The 18,759-nt window shown below is 38.3% G+C and overlaps 1 long non-coding RNA gene across 3 annotated transcripts in view; it reads left to right on the forward strand.

Moving 5' to 3' along the window:
- The first annotated feature begins 2,316 nt into the window (after positions 1-2,316).
- Positions 2,317-18,759, forward strand: part of LOC125254627 — a 30,058-nt gene continuing 13,615 nt past the window's right edge. For 2 of the 3 annotated variants that reach the window (XR_007181707.1, XR_007181706.1), the window contains exon 1: positions 2,317-2,984. This is a non-coding gene — a long non-coding RNA (uncharacterized LOC125254627). Of the gene's footprint in view, positions 2,985-17,842; positions 18,378-18,759 lie in introns of those variants that run through there. The other variant, XR_007181708.1, reaches the window with a different exon arrangement.

Raw genomic sequence — 18,759 nt, forward strand, 5'->3', positions numbered from 1 at the left:
TGCTGAGAATTCAGCTTTGCTGTCACAGGAAATTACATTTATTTTAAATTGTCTGTACTTTTTGATCAAATAAATGTAGCCTTGGAGAGCATACGGGACTAAAAACATTAAAAAACAAAACTATTCAGCGACAGTGTAAGTGTACACTATCATACATTGTGGCCCTCGGGTACGTTTTAAATGGTAAGAGAGAGTAGTTTGACCCCATGAATGTGAAAATGGAAAAGTAGACATCCAAATTGTATTGTAATTTAAATTTGTGACTGGATATCTGAAAGTGTGTTTAATTGCTTACAGAGAGCATTTGGTGTTCTGCAGCAGCGGAGTTTGGCATAGCTGTGCAGTGCTCAGTGGTTGGTTCAAACATTGGCCTCTTTTCCAAAGGAGAACTAATTTAGTGCAGGCAGGCTTCACAGCCAGCAGTGCTTCACTTCTAACAAGAGCAGGGTGCCTGCAGTGCTCTGATACAACCATGTGCTTAGCTAAAACAGGAATGGCCATGAAGGTCTTTTAAACTGCAGCAGACTGTCAGAGATGTATTGAAAATGCGGTAAAGGGAATGATGTCATTATAGCAGCATACCTAACTTTATATGTACAGAAATATCTCAGTATTGTGGAATACATGCTAAGCAGTCAATTACCTGATGCAAAACTGTATTATACAGACCTAATAATTATCATGCAGTGATGTCATTAAAAATGTAAACTGAGATGCTTTAGACACATTAAAGGGTTAGTTCACCCAAAAATGAAAATTCTGTCATTAATTACCTTAATTACCCGTAAGACCTTTGTTTGTCTTCGGAACACAAATTAAGATATTTTTGATAAAATCCGATGGCTCAGTGAGGCCTGCATTGACAGCAAGACAATTAACACTTTAATTGCCCAGAAAGGTAATAAAGAAATATTTAAAACCATTCATGTGACTACAGTGGTTCAACCTTAATGTTATGAAGCGACGAGAATACTTTTTATGCACCAAAAAAACAAAAAAACAACGACTTTATTCAAAAATATCTAGTGATGTGTGATTTCAAAACACTGCTTCATGAAGCTTTACGAATCTTTTGTTTTGAATCAGTGGTTCGGAGCGTGTATCAAACTGCCAAAGTCACGCCCCCCAGTGGTGAACCATTGGAATTTTGAAACACTTATGACGTAACGAAGCCTCGTTTACTGAAATCACGTGACTTTGGCAGTTTGATACGTGCTCTGAACCACGAAACAAATGATTCATAAAGCTTCGAAGCTTCATGAAGCAGTGTTTTGAAATCGCCCATCACCAGATATTGTTAAATAAAGACGTTATTTTGTTTTTTTGGCGCACCAAAAGTATTCTCGTCGCTTCATAACATTAAGGTTGAACCACTGTAGTCACATGAACTGTTTTAAATATTTCTTTAGTAGCTTTCTGGGCATTGAAAGTTTTAATTGTCTTGCTGTCTATGAAGGTCTCACTGAGTCATCGTATTTCATCAAAAATATCTTAAAGGTGGTACAGAAGATGTTTTCGTCGACTGAGTTTTTGAAATGAGCGCATGCGGAAGAACAATCCCCCTCCTTCACAGCTCATTTCAAGTGAACGCCTCCCAAAACTCATGCACGAGTGTTTGTTTACCACCGGCATTCGCTGTGTTATTAAGCCGGGCACACATTTTACGACTAGCTAAAACATTCTGACTGTGCTCAACATACAGCATTTCCTGCTCCTGAAGCAGATTTATATACTTTCACATGGAATTTGAACACCGACTGTAATCGCAGACTAAACGCAACTGACTCTGACTGGACGCGTTTGAGCGTGATCAGTCATAAGTATCAATTTACATTCATAATCGGCCTTACAATCGTTAAGCCGCGCACAAACTTAGTGGATTCATTATGTCGGACTCACCGCAGGTAACTCATAATCTGCAGTTGTTACTCCTGTCTCCCGACAAAAACATTGCAAGTGGTGCCTGTAGAGTGTGGAAAGTTACTAGAGCATGCAGCCACGCGTCTCTCACAAGGAACATGATGGCAGTGATTGACAAGCCAGAGGGCCAATCATCGCGTAAACGATTGACTGATGTTTTTAAGGCCCTACCTCGTGCACAGATGATGTATATAAATAATATTCCGTTCAGTGCACCTAATAAATAGTCTTTTATCAGTTAGTAAAGACAGTTTCAAGTAATATTGCAAAAATGTATAAAACAAAACATCCTCTTTACCACCTTTAATTTGTGTTCCGAAGATGAACGAAGGTCTTACGGGTCTGGAACGACATGAGGGTGAGTAATTAATGACAGAATTTTCATTTTTGGGTGAATTGACCCTTTAAGATTAAGAGTTTGTGTCCAGTCTGCACCATTCCTTGATTCCAAAACCCTCCGAACCTCCCTGGTTTAGTATGGTTAATTAAGTAGCTTCAGGTTCTGCTATCTATCCACATCCCTGCGCAGCGGTTGCTTGTCTTTGTATGGGCATATTTTATCTCCTCCGCTGCAACGCTGTAATATTCCCTTTATTGAGTGCATATCGCTTTTGTTCAGAAATATGAAGGTAAGTCGTGCCTTTGTCTGAGAGAGCCGATGATGAATAACTCCCAGGGCCCATTTGGGGCCTGGCTTGTGTTAACGGCTTGTACACCTAGATTTTCAGGGCGGCGCTGCTCTTTTCAATTGACGCTCGCCGCAATAAAGGAACGAACATTATAATAACCCAGCTGAAAGAGACGTCGGGTTAGCTGTGCGACAGCACTGGCAGCTATGTGCGGGCAGAGTGCCGTGATCCGGCAGGATTATCTGCGGCGGTGGTGTGGCAGGCGCTAAGGGAGAGGGGCTTTTATTATGGAGTGTTTTATTGCTGACGGGGGTAAGACTGGCAGGGGAGGAGATGCAATAAAAGGCAGCTGTAAAATATTGCGCCCTGAGCTTCCAGTTGTCCTGTCGCTTGGTGGAAGAATTACAGTGTGGTTGTGGGGGTGATTGAAGGAGGGTATGTGTATCTTGTCTATGATTTTAATGTGCATATACAAACAAGTGGGGCTATATATGTGTGTGTGTTTGTGTGCTGGGTGTCAGGCAGAAAGCTGGAGTAGGTGTTAATATTGGAGTTAGGCCTCTGGAATATAATAACAATCCTGAAATATCTTTACCTGTGGCGTTGCGAGATATGTGGCAATGACCTAAACCTAATTTCACTTTCACCTCATTCCTCACTGTATGTGTGGAAGATACTGAGCTCTGCTGGAAAATAGATACATCTTTAGCTCGTAGTTTTTGCGTTTTAGTGTTTTAGTACAAGGTGGTAGATTTGTAGCTGGCTGACCAGCTAAAGACCTGCTTAGACCACCTAGAAACCAGCTGCTATATTCCAAAACACAGTTACCACTTTAAGCTGGGTTTTCCAGCAGGGCGAACTGGCTGGCATTTTGAACACGCTGTCACCTCTGTTTTAGGACTTAAAAAAGGTCTGGCTATAATTAAGTGACCCAAATATCTCGCATCAACTCTGCAGTGCGAAAGGGCATTAGTGGGCTCATGCGTGAAATGTAAGAGAGCAATAAATCAGTCTTATGCTTGTTACATTGAGTTTAAAGCACTGTGACTGAGTAAATCAAAATAATAGCGACACATTTGCTTGCTGGTTAGTTCAAGCTCATCACTGCCAGTCACACTACTGTGTATGTGTGTGTGTACTTATACAACTATCTTTGTGAGGAACCAATTTGAGTTTTACACCATTGGAGTGAGGACAAAGAGTGTAAAGTGAGGACATTTTGGCCAGTCTTCACTTTCTGAGACCCTGTTTTAAGGCCTGTTTCAGGGTCAAGACTTTGTTTTAGGGGGTGTGTGTGTGTGTGACTTGGAACTTTTCTAGCTTATAAATATTAATTAGATAAAGTGACTGGGCAACCGAGGAAGATTATCTTATAGAGTGCAACAGTCAGGTTCTGGAAGTAAAAATGACATTCATTTTCTCCATAGAGGAACTAATTTTAAAAATTAACCATTAAAGACAGCTATCTGTGAGCTCAGAGGTTCTTAATCGATGTTATATGCTTTTTTTTTTTGAAAGTGGTATCTGTTCACATTATTTCAACTTATTTTTTAAATAATCATTTTTAACAGCGGAATCCCAGGTTTAAAACTACATTACCCATGATTCTGCAAATAAATCTTCACCAATCAGAGAATCACAACAAAAATCAAAGAACCACTCACTCAGATTATGTAATTGAGTCAGTCTCCCTATACACTCTCCTTTAACACATTTATATATATATATATATATATATATATATATATATATAAAAAAATACTTTTTTATTCAGGTTTGTAGCTGGTTGTTTTGGTTCTTTGCATTTAACTTTTAAAGGCACAATATGTAAGATTTTTGGATTAAAATATCCAAAAACCACTAGAACAATGTTATATATTTTGTTGACTTGTGTACTTACATTATCCCAAATGTTCCCAAGAATGTTTAAATCCAGAGAAATAAGCAATTTTAAACAGGACACGGGCCGTGTCCGTGCATCGCCTATCAATGATACCCGCGTTACCCTCGATTTTATTTTGTAGAAACTGAAAAGCTTTTTCTTTCTTTTGTAGAATGACGCTTTAATGTATTATGTGTTTTATTAGACAGGTGAGCAACTGTTTGGATACATTCATTGACAGAAAACTAATCATGTTATATAGCTCAACACAATGGCCCGGTTTCACAGACAGGGCTTAGCCTAAACCAGTATTAGGCCTTAGTTCAATTTGGATATTTAAGTAGCTTTTATAAAAGTACCCTAGAAAAAAAACATAGGTGTGCATCTTGAGAAAAAACAATAATACTGACATATTTTAAAGGTCCCGTTCTTCGTGATCCCATGTTTCAAACTTTAGTTAGTGTGTAATGTTGTTGTTAGAGTATAAATAAAATCTGTAAAATTTTAAAGCTCAAAGTTCAATGCCAAGCGAGATATTTTATTTAACAGAAGTCGCCTACATCGAACGGCCAGTTTGGACTACATCCCTCTACTTCCTTCTTTAATGACGTCACTAAAACAGTTTTTTGACTAACCTCCGCCCACAGGAATACACAAGAGTTGCGTTTGTAGAGTGTGTTTGTCGCCATGTCGTCGAAACGCTGTTATTTTCATCCTGCAGTCCAATCACCGGGTCTGATTCCGGCTCAAATTGATAGGGTAAAATTAAAGACATGTTTACAATAACATTGAGCGCGTGCATCTCCACGTTATGGTAAGAGGCGTGACCTTTCCGGGCAAGATGCGCTAAACTGCTGTCGAATCACAACACAGGAACCGCTGGCACAATCAGAACTCGTTACGTATTTCTGAAGGAGGGACTTCAGAACAAGGAAGTCATCAGCCCGTTTTTATGACAGTGGAAACAACGGTATACAGATAAGTAAATTATGTGAAAAATACTGTGTTTTTTACACGCTAAACATGAACACGTTATATTGCACACTATAAACACAATCAAAGCTTCAAAAAAACACAAAAAACGGGACCTTTAAGATATGTCAGTGCAAGTTGCTTTCAATTGAAACAGCTCAAACATTTTAGTCTGGGATTAGTTTAAAGGTGCCCTAGAACTTCTTTTTAAAAGATGTAATATAAGTCTAAGGTGTCCTCTGAATGTGTCTGTGAAGTTTCAGCTCAAAATACCCCATAGATATTTTTTGATTCATTTTTTTAACTGCCTATTTTGGGGCATCATTAACTATGTACCGATATATAGGTTGCGGCCCCTTTAAATCTCCCGCTCCCCCTCCCCTGGAGCTCGCGCTTGCCTTGAACAGCATAAACACAGTTTACACAGCTAATATAACCCTCAAAATGGATCTTTACAAGGAGCTCATTGCTTCTACGTTCAGTTAAACTGCTAACAGTGATTGTAAATTAATTGCCTAAATTATTACATTATTTGCTAACTGCATTCTTTAAATTGTAATGTTGACATGCATTCTCTGTAAAGCTGCTTTGAAATGATATGTATCGTGAAAAGCGCTATACAAATAAATGTGAATTGAATTGAATTGAATTGAATGTTCGTCATGCATGCTGCTTGCATACATCGGATCATGTAAGTACAGTGTTTATTTTTATGTTTACATTGATTCTGAATGAGTTTGAGGCTGTGCCCCGTGGCTAAAGTTAACATTACACACTGTTGGAGAGATTTATAAAGAATGAAGTTGTGTTTATGAATTATACAGACTGCAAGTGTTTAAAAATGAAAATAGCAACGTCTCTCTTGTCTCCGTGAATACAGTAATAAACGATGGTAACTTTAACCACATTTAACAGTACATTAGCAACATGCTAACGAAACATTTAGAAAGACAATTTCACAAATATCACTAAAAATATCATGATATTATGGATCATGTCAGTTATTATTGCTCCATCTGCCATTTTTCGCTATTGTTCTTGCTTGCTTACCTAGTCTGATGATTCAGCTGTGCACAGATCCAGACGTTAATACTGGCTGCCCTTGTCTAATGGCTTGATAATGGGCTGGCATATGCAAATATTGGGGGCGTACACCCCGACTGTTACGTAACAGTCTTTGTTATGTTGAGATTCGCCTGTTCATTGGAGGTCTTTTAAACAAATGAGATTTATATAAGAAGGAGAAAACAATGGAGTTTGAAACTCAGTGTATGTCTTTTCCATGTACTGAACTCTTGTTATTCAACTATGCCAAGATAAATTCAATATTTAATTCTAGGGTACCTTTAAGCCTTGTCTGTGAAACCAGGGGAATAAATCTCTTTTTCTTGATTTACAGCGAGTACCATGTTTTACCATGCCTAATATCAATCTAGCTTACTGCAGTGTGCAACTAGTATCTCATAGCAGCCGCCGAGCGAACGCAGAGTAGCACTATAATAATTTTCAACACACAAATGTATCTAATATGATAAAACAGCGCTGCGTTATCCCACACACACTCGACCGGAATGAAGCGGAAGCGGTGTCTGCGGCATAATAAAAGTTCCTGCTGCTCTCGAAGCCGTGTGTCGCACTCATCTCTCATTAGCAATCGGCTTCGTTTCTGCTCGCACAGCACTTGGACCCCTGCTCTGCTTCATACTACAGTAACTTCTGATTTGTGCCCGAGTCACGTCCCTGATTCTTTTCCACCGGCTGTAGACGTGAAGACAACACCTCCCATGATTCCACGAAATCAAGGCGTCCTCAAGCTACGCCTTGTTTTGCATAAGCGACCTCTGGCGGCGAAAGTTTACATATTGTGCTTTTAAACAATGATCTCTATGGGAAAAATGAATGGGAAAAAATACTTATTGGATCAACTGTGTGGGCACTGTCACATTCTATAACGTCACTCTAAGATAATTAATATTAATGAGCTCAATATTTGCCATATAGTGACATAACTACCAGTCCATCTTTGCTGGCCACAAACACTTTTCCAACACCTTACACTAACCGACGAATGTATAACACAGAATTTCTTCTGTCATGAGAGCATAAAAATGAATAGGTAGATTATGGATGGGATTCTGTCTGTGTGTGTGGCATGGTGTGTGATAGTGAGTTTGCTAGAGAGGGCATGTTTGCCGCTCTCTCTCTCTCTTTCTGTGTCTCTTATTACTGCTGTTTTGGCAGCTGACTGTGGGTAATGGACGCCGAGCTGTCAGGGAAATTTGTAGCTGTCTGCTTTACAGGGGCTCTCCATTCCAATCAGCAGCTGTCAGCCTGGGCCCGGGTGGATATTAATGACGGCCACTAACTGCCTCGCAAATTCTCCACACTATTTGGGAGCTGGCATGAAATAGGGTTGTGCTTTCTCAGTGCGCTGCGGTAGACTAATGGAGAGGGCTCAGATATCTCACTGCACCAGAGACACAAGCTCTAAAAACTCCAGCCAGCCACAGTCTCGCTCTTTCTGAAGGATTAGCACTGCCGCTGAAGGCTAAGGTGCCTCTTTAGCGGGTATTTACAGGTGAGTCCTGTTGCCCCCATAATTCTGCCCTCATTAATTGTCATGTACGACACAGTACGTAATAGCTATAATTGGGTAATGATCATAAATAAAGCTCGGCTGACTGGGACGTAGGAGGTTGAACTAATAGAAATGTTCAGGCGAGGCAATAAATGTGCGCCTGACGAAGAGAGCATGTGTGGGCTGACTGGAGAACATGGAGCGCATTTGCTTTTAAAGGGACTTTTGGGAGCAGCTGACCAATAAATCCTTCAGGCCAGAAGGGTAAGGGTGGGCAGAGGCCGCAGCTCATGTGGTCGGCTGCAGCGTGTGGGAAAAAAAATGGCTGGGAGATGGATTGAGCATGTGATGGGACACCTGAGAATCTACTGATGACGACCAGATATCCCCTGTCTGTCCCAGTCACTTCCTGTTTGGAACTCTCATGTGGAACTACTGAGTTAAGCCATGTCATTTCAGTTATCGCAATGTCAAGGTGAAACCCTACATTATCTCTTGAGAGCACAAAGGAAAATTATAGGTCACGTCAAAATGCAAACCTGTTTCATCTTGCCATAGCATCTCTGTTTTGATTTCATACAACCTCATTTTAACTGTGTTTTCATAAGAGTTTTCAGTTTTTATTGATTGATCTGCTGCGTGTGTTGTTCAGCTTTGTTCTGCTTTATCTTTCATCTCTGTCAGTTTTCACTCATCCGATGCCTTGCGATGTAATTAAGACTAATGCCAGTGGCCATTACATTCCTGACCTGTGACAGCCACTTATTATACACTTACAAGGTGTAACAAACCGTTCTTAAGATTTATTTCCCAGTCTCTCTCTGGGGGAAATGCCAGAAGACGTCTTTCACTTTCTTTAGACTAAGAGCAAGCCAAATATGTAAAGTGTAAGCTTTATTTGCAGGCTGTTAATGTATGTTTAAGCAGTATTACACAAACAAGAGTTGTATGCTGTTGTATGGAACACAGCTATGCTTATGGCCATAGGTAATTCAGCACTACAACACACTTGCTTTTATACAATTATATAAAAAGTTCTATAAAAAAAGAAAAAATTAATATTGAGTACATTACATTTAAGACAAAATTTGATCATTTGTATAATTTTTCTCCACCAAAGCATTTATAACACTCCGGTTGTCTTTGCTTGTGTGTTCCAAACAGGTTGTCAGTTTGTGCGTGGAATTTTTAGTAATCATTCAACTGATTTGTTTGAAAACACTGATTCTTTCAGGAAACGAAACAAGTGACCGGCTGCATCTGAAATTACATACTCTAAGAGTAGGTACTTATTTTGAGTAAGTTGTTACTTTGCGAATGTTAAAAAAAGAATGTTCTTTAATAGAATGAATGTGTGTGGTATGAATGTAATCCAGACATACTACATTCGTCATGTCATTGTCATGTGACTTATGGTGTCAGGTGTGTTTTTTTTCACTGCCATTCACATATCCTCCCTTGTGGGATAGTAAGATGTCCATCAGAATCTCGCCTGAAGTCATACACCGTAAAAAAGAATTGTTGGTTTAACTTAAAGTAAGTTACCTGGCTGCCTTAAAGTTCTGAGTTCATTGAAATTAAAAATGTATCACAATGAAGGTGATTGGTTTAATCAACAGAAACGTAATATTATGTTATCTGAACCACATTAATTATTGAAGTTGATTTGACAAAGGAAAAAATGTTGTGATAACAAATCATGAAAATATTTTTTTACAGTGTAGGTCATCTGTACTCTAAAAAGTAAAACATTGGTTCAACAAAAAAAAATATGTTAACGTTTTCCACTAGAATTTTTAACTTAAGCCAATTGGGAGAATTACATTAATTCAAAGCAATATTTTGAGTTGATCCAACATAATGTTTTAAGTAAGGTGAAGACGTTTTTTTGTCACAATAAAAACACATTTCTAAGTAACATGAACTTAATAATTGTCAACATGAATGCAACTATTTAAGTTGATCCAACATAATGTTTTAAGTAAGGTGAAGACGCTTTTTGGACACAATAAAACGCATTTCTAAGTAACATGAACTTACCAAGCACCGCTTGTCACCATGATGGTAAATCTCCAAAAACCCACATTAACAGACACTCCTCTAAATTAGCATAACAAAACACTAATTACTGCTAAATCTCCCTTACCATTAATCTTGTGCAAAAAACATTATATAACACTTAATTTTAGCATTTACTCTCCCTTTCAAGTGCCATGGGCAAAGCATGATGGGAAATATAAATCCCAGCCCAGTTTCGCCTAACTTAAGTTCGTCTAAATTAAAAGAAGTGTTCATACAACTCAAAACAATGAAACACGTTTACACGTCATCAGATTGTATTTTACATTAACAGAAATTAAAATTAAATACATTTTTGATTAACTGAAAATGTTAAACTATGACAAGTCATGATAGTATATTGAATCAATAGGCATAATTTGTGTGTCATCCAAGCTCAATAAAATAACAATTACAATGTAAAAAGTCTAACAGCATTTCAGAACTTGATTTTTTATTTCACAACAATATATATATTTAAGTAATGACTAAAGGTCCCCTGAATTAGTTTTTAGAGTGTGTACTTTTTTAACCTGTTTTATGCATTAATTCAGGTAAGTATAGGGAAGTATGCTTATTCTGATGCAGCCACCATCTTTATTAGTGAGTCATTGACTCATTGATTCAAAAACACAGTTTCTCTCAGATACAAGTCACTCACTGTGTCCGATATCGAATACTTTCCTACTATATAGTGTTCAAAAAACAGTTGGTGAAAAGTCCCCGAATGACCTTTTACTTCCGCCGAGATTCTGCAGTGCGCATTCAAAGGAGACTTTACTATCCCATGAGGCCACGGGAGGTGATTTATGAATGGAAGTGAAGCGACTTAACTTAAGCGACGCTGGTAGGTCACATGATAGTAACAACATGCCAGTTGTTACTGCAAATAAAGACAAAGAAATTTGATATATGTGACCCTGGACCACAAAGCCAGTCATAAGTCACGTGGGTATATTTGTAGAAATAGCCAACAATACATTGTATAGTTCAAAATTATCGATTTTTTCTTTTATGCCAAAAATCATGAGGATATTAAGTAAAGATCATGTTCCATGAATATATTTTGTAAAATTTCCTACCATAAATATATAAAAAATGTATTTTGTGAGTGGATATGCATTGCTAAGGACTTCATTTGGACAAATTTAAAGGTGATTTTCTCAATATTTTTTTTTTTTTGCACCCTCAGATTCCAGATTTTCAAATAGTTGTATCTTGGTCAAATATTGTCCTATCCTAACAAACCATACATCAATGGAAAGCTTATTTATACTATAGCTTTCAGATGATGTGTAAATCTCAATTTCAAAAAACTGACCCTTATGACTGGTTTTGTGGTCCAGGGTCACATATTGTGTCTAAAGTTACTCAACTATAAATTCTTGTTGATTGAACTTTATATAAAAAGCAATATTAATATCACAAATGTTAGAATAGGAAACAACATCACTCTTGCTCATGTGATATTGCGCAAATTGTTATTCTGACATACAGTGACAATTAAATCAAGTTAAGCTTTAAACAGGAAACCACTGCTGTGTTGCACAGATACACACATCAGCACATTGTGCTGTAGCTTCATTTGGAGCGGTTTTTGATGGTGGAGCAAAAAAAGACGACGCAACTTGATATATGTGACCCTGGACCACAAAGCCAGTCATAAGTCGCACGGGTATATTTGTAGCAATAGCCAGCAATACATTGTATGGGTCAAAATTATCGATTTTTCTTTTATGCCAAAAATCATGAGGATATTAAGTAAAGATCATGTTCCATGAAGATATTTTGTAAGTTTCCTACCATAAATATATCAAAAATGTATTTTTGTGAGTGCATATGCATTGCTAAGGACTTCATTTGGACAACTTTAAAGGTGATTTTCTCAACTTTTTGATTTTTTTTTTTTTTTTTTTTTTTTTTTTGCACCCACAGATTCCAGATATCGTAATACAGGTGCTGGTCATATAATTAGAATATCGTGAAAAAGTTTTTACATTTTTTTTTATTGTAAATTATTTTTAAAAATGAAACTTTCATATATTCTAGATTCCCTACATGTAAAGTAAAACATTTCAAAAGGTTTTTTTTTTTTTTTTTTTTAAATTTTGATGATTAGAGCGTACAGCTAATTGAAAGTCCAAAATCCAGTATCTCAAACTATTAGAATATTTCCTAAGTTCAATCAAAAAATGGCATTTTCAAAACAGAAAAGTTCAAGTTCTTTAAAGTATGTTTGTGCACTCAATACTTGGTCGGCAGCACATAATACAGCAAATGACTTTCTCCTAGTACAAATTACAGCCATCAGTGAAGTGTGGCATGGAAGTGATCAGCCTGTGGCACTGCTGAGGCACTACTTAGCCTTCAGATCATCTATATATTGTTGGATCGACTGTTTCTCATCTTTCTCTTGAAAATATCCCATAGATTCAGGGGTCAGGCATGTTGGCTGGCCAATAAAGCACAGCAATATCATGGTCAGCAAACCACTTGGAAGTGGTTTTTGCACTGTGGTCAGGTGCTAAAGTCCTGCTGGAAAAGGAAATCAGCATCTCCATAAAGCTTGTCAGCAGATGGAAGCATAAAGTGCTCCAAAATCTCCTGGAAGATGGCTGCATTGACTTTGCACTTGATAAAACACAATGGACCAACACCAGCAGATGTCACGCCCCCCCAAATCATTACTGACTTCAGAAACTTCCCACTAGACTTCAAGCAGCTTGGATTCTGTGCCTCTCCAGTCTTCCTTCAGACTCTGGGACCATGATTTCAACATGAAATGCAAAATTTACTTTTATCTGAAAAGAGGACTTTCGACCACTGTTCACTGTCCAGTTCTTCTTCTCCTTAGCCCAGGTAAGAAGCTTCTGACGTTGTTTCTGTTTCAGAAGTGGCTTGGTAGTCCTTTTCCTGAAGATGTCTGAGTGTGGTGACTCTTGATGCGCTGACTCCGGCTTCATTTGACTCATTGTGAAGCTCTCCCAAGTGTTTGAATCGGCTTTACTTGACAGTATTCTCAAGCTTGTGGTCATCCCTGTTGCTTGTGCACCTTTGCCTACCCAATTTCTTCCTTCTAGTCAACTTTGCATTTAATATGCTTTGATACATCACTCTGTAAACAGCCACCACATTCAGTAATGACCATCTGTGACTTACTCTCTTTGTGGAGGCTGTCAATGATTGTCTCCTGGACCACTGCCATGTCAGCAGTCTTCCCCATTAGTGTGGTTTCAAAGAACAAGGAGATACCCGGAATTTATACTGTAGGGATGGTCATTTAATGAAACTCAAATGTAAATATTCTAATATTTTGAGATACTGGATTTTGGACTTTCATTAGCTGTACGCTCTAATCAACAAATTTAAAAAAAAAAACTTTTGAAATGTTTTACTTTACATGTAGGGAATCTAGTATAAATGAAAGTTTCATTTTTTAAATAATTTACAATAAAAAAAATGAACTTTTTCACAATATTCTAATTATATGACCAGCACCTGTAGTTGTATCTTGGTCAAATATTGTCCATATCCTAACAAACCATACATCAATGGAAAGCTTATTTATACTATAGCTTTCAGATTATGTGTAAATCTCAGTTTCAAAAAACTGACCCTTATGACTGGTTTTGTAGTCCAGGGTCACATATTGTGTCTAAAGTTACTCAACAATAAATTCTTGTTAATTGAACTTCTTTTAAAAAGCAATATCGATATCACAAATGTTAGAATAGGAAACAACATCACTCTTGCTCAATGTGATATTGCGCAAATTGTTATTCTGACATACAGTGACAATTAAATCAGGTTAAGCTTTAAACAGGAAAAACAATAAGTTATTAAAACTTGTAATATGATACAAAAACAGCCCCAAGCAAATTAATCAGATTATATCTATAGATCTGCTTCCCGATACATCTAACCAGTGCAAGGGCAGATAAACACGCATGACGCATGTCAGTTTTTGCATGCATGCACGGTAATAGGAGATTTAAAAGAAACTTTTTCTTGGCACAGATCTAGTGATGGGGAGAAAGATATAAGCTGGTGTTTATGAGAGCTACTGAAATGTGGTAAAGCAGGTGAGGTGAATTACTTGTGTTTTTACACAAGGTTTAAATGAAGGGTAGAGAGGTGAAGCCATTCAGCCTGGAGGCTTCCTACACCCTTTCTCTACAACACTAGAGTACACACACCCAACCCTGTCAGACAAGCACTTCATGTAACTGCACATTCGCACGCACACACACACACACACACACACACACACACACACACACACAAAGATACACATAATGTGGGCCTGGACGGATCTCTCATCATAGACTTATTGGTTGTTTTGGCAACAGCCAGAAAAGAAACGCAAAGACAACACACTTGATAACAGACAACAGCTCACAAAGAGACTTGTCATAATGATAAATCCTAGCATAGTGATTTGGCCTCTGCTTCCGACAGCCTCTTGTGTTTGTGTGTGTATCTGTCTATCTGTCTGAAACGGCTCATTAAGAACTAGACCACATATGAGACACTGCAGAGATGCATTCCATCACACCTGGAGATGGGCAGCACTGAGTTATGAGTTTGTCTGATTATTCAGGTGATCACAAAAGAGAGTACCGACTGCCCTTGCCTCAATTGGCTTCCTTCAAGAGTGCACTAGAGCGTGTCCGAGCCCGTCCCTGGCACTATATTTAGCAAACTTTGACTACTTATTGTGGCGCATACATTCGTTTATAAAAGATCTGTGTAGCAGTACTGATTGTTCAAGTGGAGTTATGAGCCAAAGAGTTGTTTTGAAGGTATTTATTACTCACCTGAGGCATCAGGTGTGTGTGGGAGCTTGAAGCCTCAGTGCTGAGGTTGAGCCAAAGGTCTCCTGAGGAGCTACATGTAGAATATTGAATTTCTGTGTTTTATAAAGTATTTGGCTTTGTCACAATGATGTGATGTGTATGGGTCAATTACTTTTTTGTCTATATATATATATATATCGACAAAAAAAAAAAAAAAAAAAAATATATATATATATATATATATACACACACAGTATAGGGCGTTTCCTCCGAGGAGGCAAGAGAGGCAGTGTCTCCTCAAAAAATAAAATGGATGAGAAAATAATCGCAAAATATGCAAATATTACAAAATGTGACATTAAAAAGTGTAAAAGTAACTAGTTTTTATAAAGTAAGTGTCTTACAGCGACACCCGCAGGTGAAGTTACAGTGGGAGGCTTGCCTCCTGTGTCCTCATTGAGATAAAACAGAACCCCTAAAGCGTGCGGTGGGTTTAGTGGGGGTAATCGAGAATGAATGGGGGGAAGTCACGTGAGAGGAGGCAGTGCCTCCATTGTGCTTTGATTGGATATGATCGGTTATGAGTGGATATGATTGGTCAGTGGCATGCAGTGGTGTTCTGAAATGAGGAGGCATATATTTTTTTTATGAATCAATGTAAATTCATGTGCATTACTCTTAAAGTTGACACATCTTCCTTGTAAAATGAACATTACAGTACATCAAAAAAGAAAAAAAGAAACAAAATACAATTCTATTTTGCAAATTTAATTTATTAACAATAATTTATATTTACATTCCAAAATAATAACTAGAGGCAATAATAATTTAAACAATGTATTTTATTTGTGTATTGCGGTTTTTCTTTTTAATTGTCAACCTAGGATATTTTGGATCATCAGTCATGCTCCATTAACACCGTCTGTCACAGACACGAATTGTATTTTTAATTTCACCAAGCTGATTGCACTAAAAACCCCCGCAGTCATCATGCTTTCAGTCCATTTCAAGTTTGATTTTGACGTGACATAAAGCAGTGATATCTAACTCGGTGATCTGTTTACTTACTTTTCAATAAGTCTTCCCATTGACGCCATCATTTGTTCAGTCAAACTGACGCGCGGAGCATGCAAGTCAACAAGAGGCGGGATTTATTGCACAAACCAATCCATATCCAATCACAACCAATTACATCCAATCATAGCGCGATGGAGACATTGCCTCCTCTCACGTGACTTTCCCCCATTCATTCTCAATTACCCCCACAAAACCCACCGCACGCCGGGGGTCTGATGATTTTCTATGGATTTCTATGAGACGAAAGGAAGGCATGACTCCTCTGTGTAACTTTACCTACGGGTGTCGCTGTTGCGCAGTGTTTCTTAAGAAATACACGTGACTTGCGCTCTTTTTAATGTCATAATTTGTAATATTTGTGTTGTTTTATATGTAATATGGATTATTTTCTCATCCCATTTTTTTTTTTTTTTTTTGAGGAGGCACTGCCTCCCTTGCCTACTCGGAGGAAAGACCCCTGTGATTGGTTCACGTGATAAATCCTGGCTCTTATTTTTTTCTCATCAGCCTGAATGAAGATGGCGTTAAAGGGTTAGTTCACACAAAAATTACATTTCTGTCATTAATTACTCACCCTCATGTTATCCCAAAACCCGTAAGACCTTCGTCTATCTTCGGAAAACAAATTTTTGATGAAATCCGAGGGTATCTGAACCACACATAGGGAGCAATGTCATTGCACCTAATAGGGCTTTTCACACTTGAAATAGTTAACCCTGGGTCATTCTGAACCCCAGGTAAACGGAATCCTGGGTTATCTTTATTCACGTTTCACACTGCTCATACTATACCCCAGGTTAACATTTAATCCTGGGTATTCATAAGCTACCGTTTCACATTGCACATTTCTAAACCCAGGTTAAAGTCCTTATTTGAATATCTGAAACTGTCTCTCCAATTGTGTTTTCCATCGCCATTTGACATTTTTCCTATCATACGCAGAAACGACTGTTTATATACATCGCGCGGTGTTTCTGTGAATATAAGGCAGGCGATTGGTTGTCAGTTGCTAAGCATCTAGCTGTAACATTCTAACACCGCATCATTTCACACTGTACAAGTTTGGCACCGCAAAGCGGGGTTAACACCACAAAAACGGCGCTGCTCCAGAGCAGGGTTTCATAACCCCAGGTAAAAAGCGGTGCTAACCCTGCATCTAAATTAAGCCCTATTCGGACGGGATTAGTTTTACATGGGGAGGTGGTGGTAAAGTAATTATTACCAGAGCTTCTCTGTGATTTTAGTCCCATCCGAATGTGCCATCTCGGTAATCATGTTACTAACTAATGTTAGTAAAGATTACGGCGACTTTTACCTTCTGTAAAAATGTCCGGAAAAATTACCTCAGGTAATACTAATCCAGTTCGAAATAAATATGTACGGTAAAATTCCGTCATTTCCTGTTTAAAAGTAGTTTTCTGCGCATTTTTCAAGCATGGAAGCACTTGAAGAAACATTAATTTGTGTTGTAGGTGGTGGGACATGTCTGTGACAAACCTCAAGTATTTTCTACATACCATTCAGAGCAAAAAGAAGATCGAAGCAATTGTCAGAGGCACAAAATTAATTTTATCTTTAGCTAAGTGCCTATATCATAATCCAATCAGAATTTAATTAATAAATCAGACCTAACTGTTATTTATAGTTTATATATTTAGATTATATGTGTTTTCGCACATTGTATCAGGAAGCAACGTATACCTACATGACAACAGAGAGGTGACGGCAGTGCGTAAATCGAGTTACCCCTCCCACTTCTGCTAGTTTTACCAAAGTCCCTTTAAGACAAGTCATTTCACTCGGCAGCCATCTTTGAAACGCCTCTCGGGCATCCTGGGCATCATGCCCTATCTCTTTGAATGGGGAAACATCAAATTCTCCACAACTGTTCGCCAACCTTACGATTACATTTCATATTTGAAATCACCAATGAATTCTGACAACAGCTGTCTTATAAATGTTTTATCCAAACACTCGAATCATGACAAAAAAACTGTATTTTTTAGGCTGGATCAAGCTAATGCGCATGCGCAGACCTAAATGCGCGTCTCTTCTGCCATGTTTCAGAGGCGCGCGCCTGATTGTTTCTATAGAAACCGGTGCTTCTAACGGCTGCTGCAGCAGACCTGCCAACATGTACGCATTTTGCGTACCAGGTACGCATTTTGACCTCAAAATACGCTGGTACGATTTGTCATTCTATACTACGCAAAAACCCGGTGACTCCTCTGTGCACGCCTAGTACTCAAATCCAGCAAAAGAGTTCGACCAATCTGAGCGCTGGGTTCATTTCCCTAAATAGCAAGAGGGGATGATTGACAAATGCGTACAGCCTATCAATAAAAGAGACTGCAAATCGACAGCAACACAAAATCCCGCTCGATCCCTCCTTCCACTCCCGCCGTCTGTGACTGAATTCTCAAGCGAGGACAATACAGCAGTTATGGTACTTCTGACACCTTAAGGTAAACGAGTATAAAATGTACAAGTAATGTTGAACAACAAATCTAAATAAAATTGAAATCGCTGATTATGAAAATGTTGTGATGTGTGACTGACTGACAAGCGCGAGTCTGGAGAAACAGGCGTTTATTTATTTATTCTCAGTGTTGAGAAACATATATAGCCTACATGTGTTGCGTTATTGTGTTAATACTAACTAAAGTAACTAATTATGTTACATAGCCTACTTATTTTGTATGAAAACTAGCACATTAGTTACTTATGCATTTAACATGACCGTTGTCTCAATGCTGCGCGAGCCTTCTCTCATAAACACAAACGCGTGCGCGCACAGAGAGGTAAAATGAAAATTGCCGTGTTTGGTTTAAAATTTGTTCTTGCTTG

This window comes from Megalobrama amblycephala, linkage group LG19 (assembly GCF_018812025.1).
Source record: "Megalobrama amblycephala isolate DHTTF-2021 linkage group LG19, ASM1881202v1, whole genome shotgun sequence".
Classification (NCBI taxonomy): Eukaryota; Metazoa; Chordata; class Actinopteri; order Cypriniformes; family Xenocyprididae; genus Megalobrama; species Megalobrama amblycephala.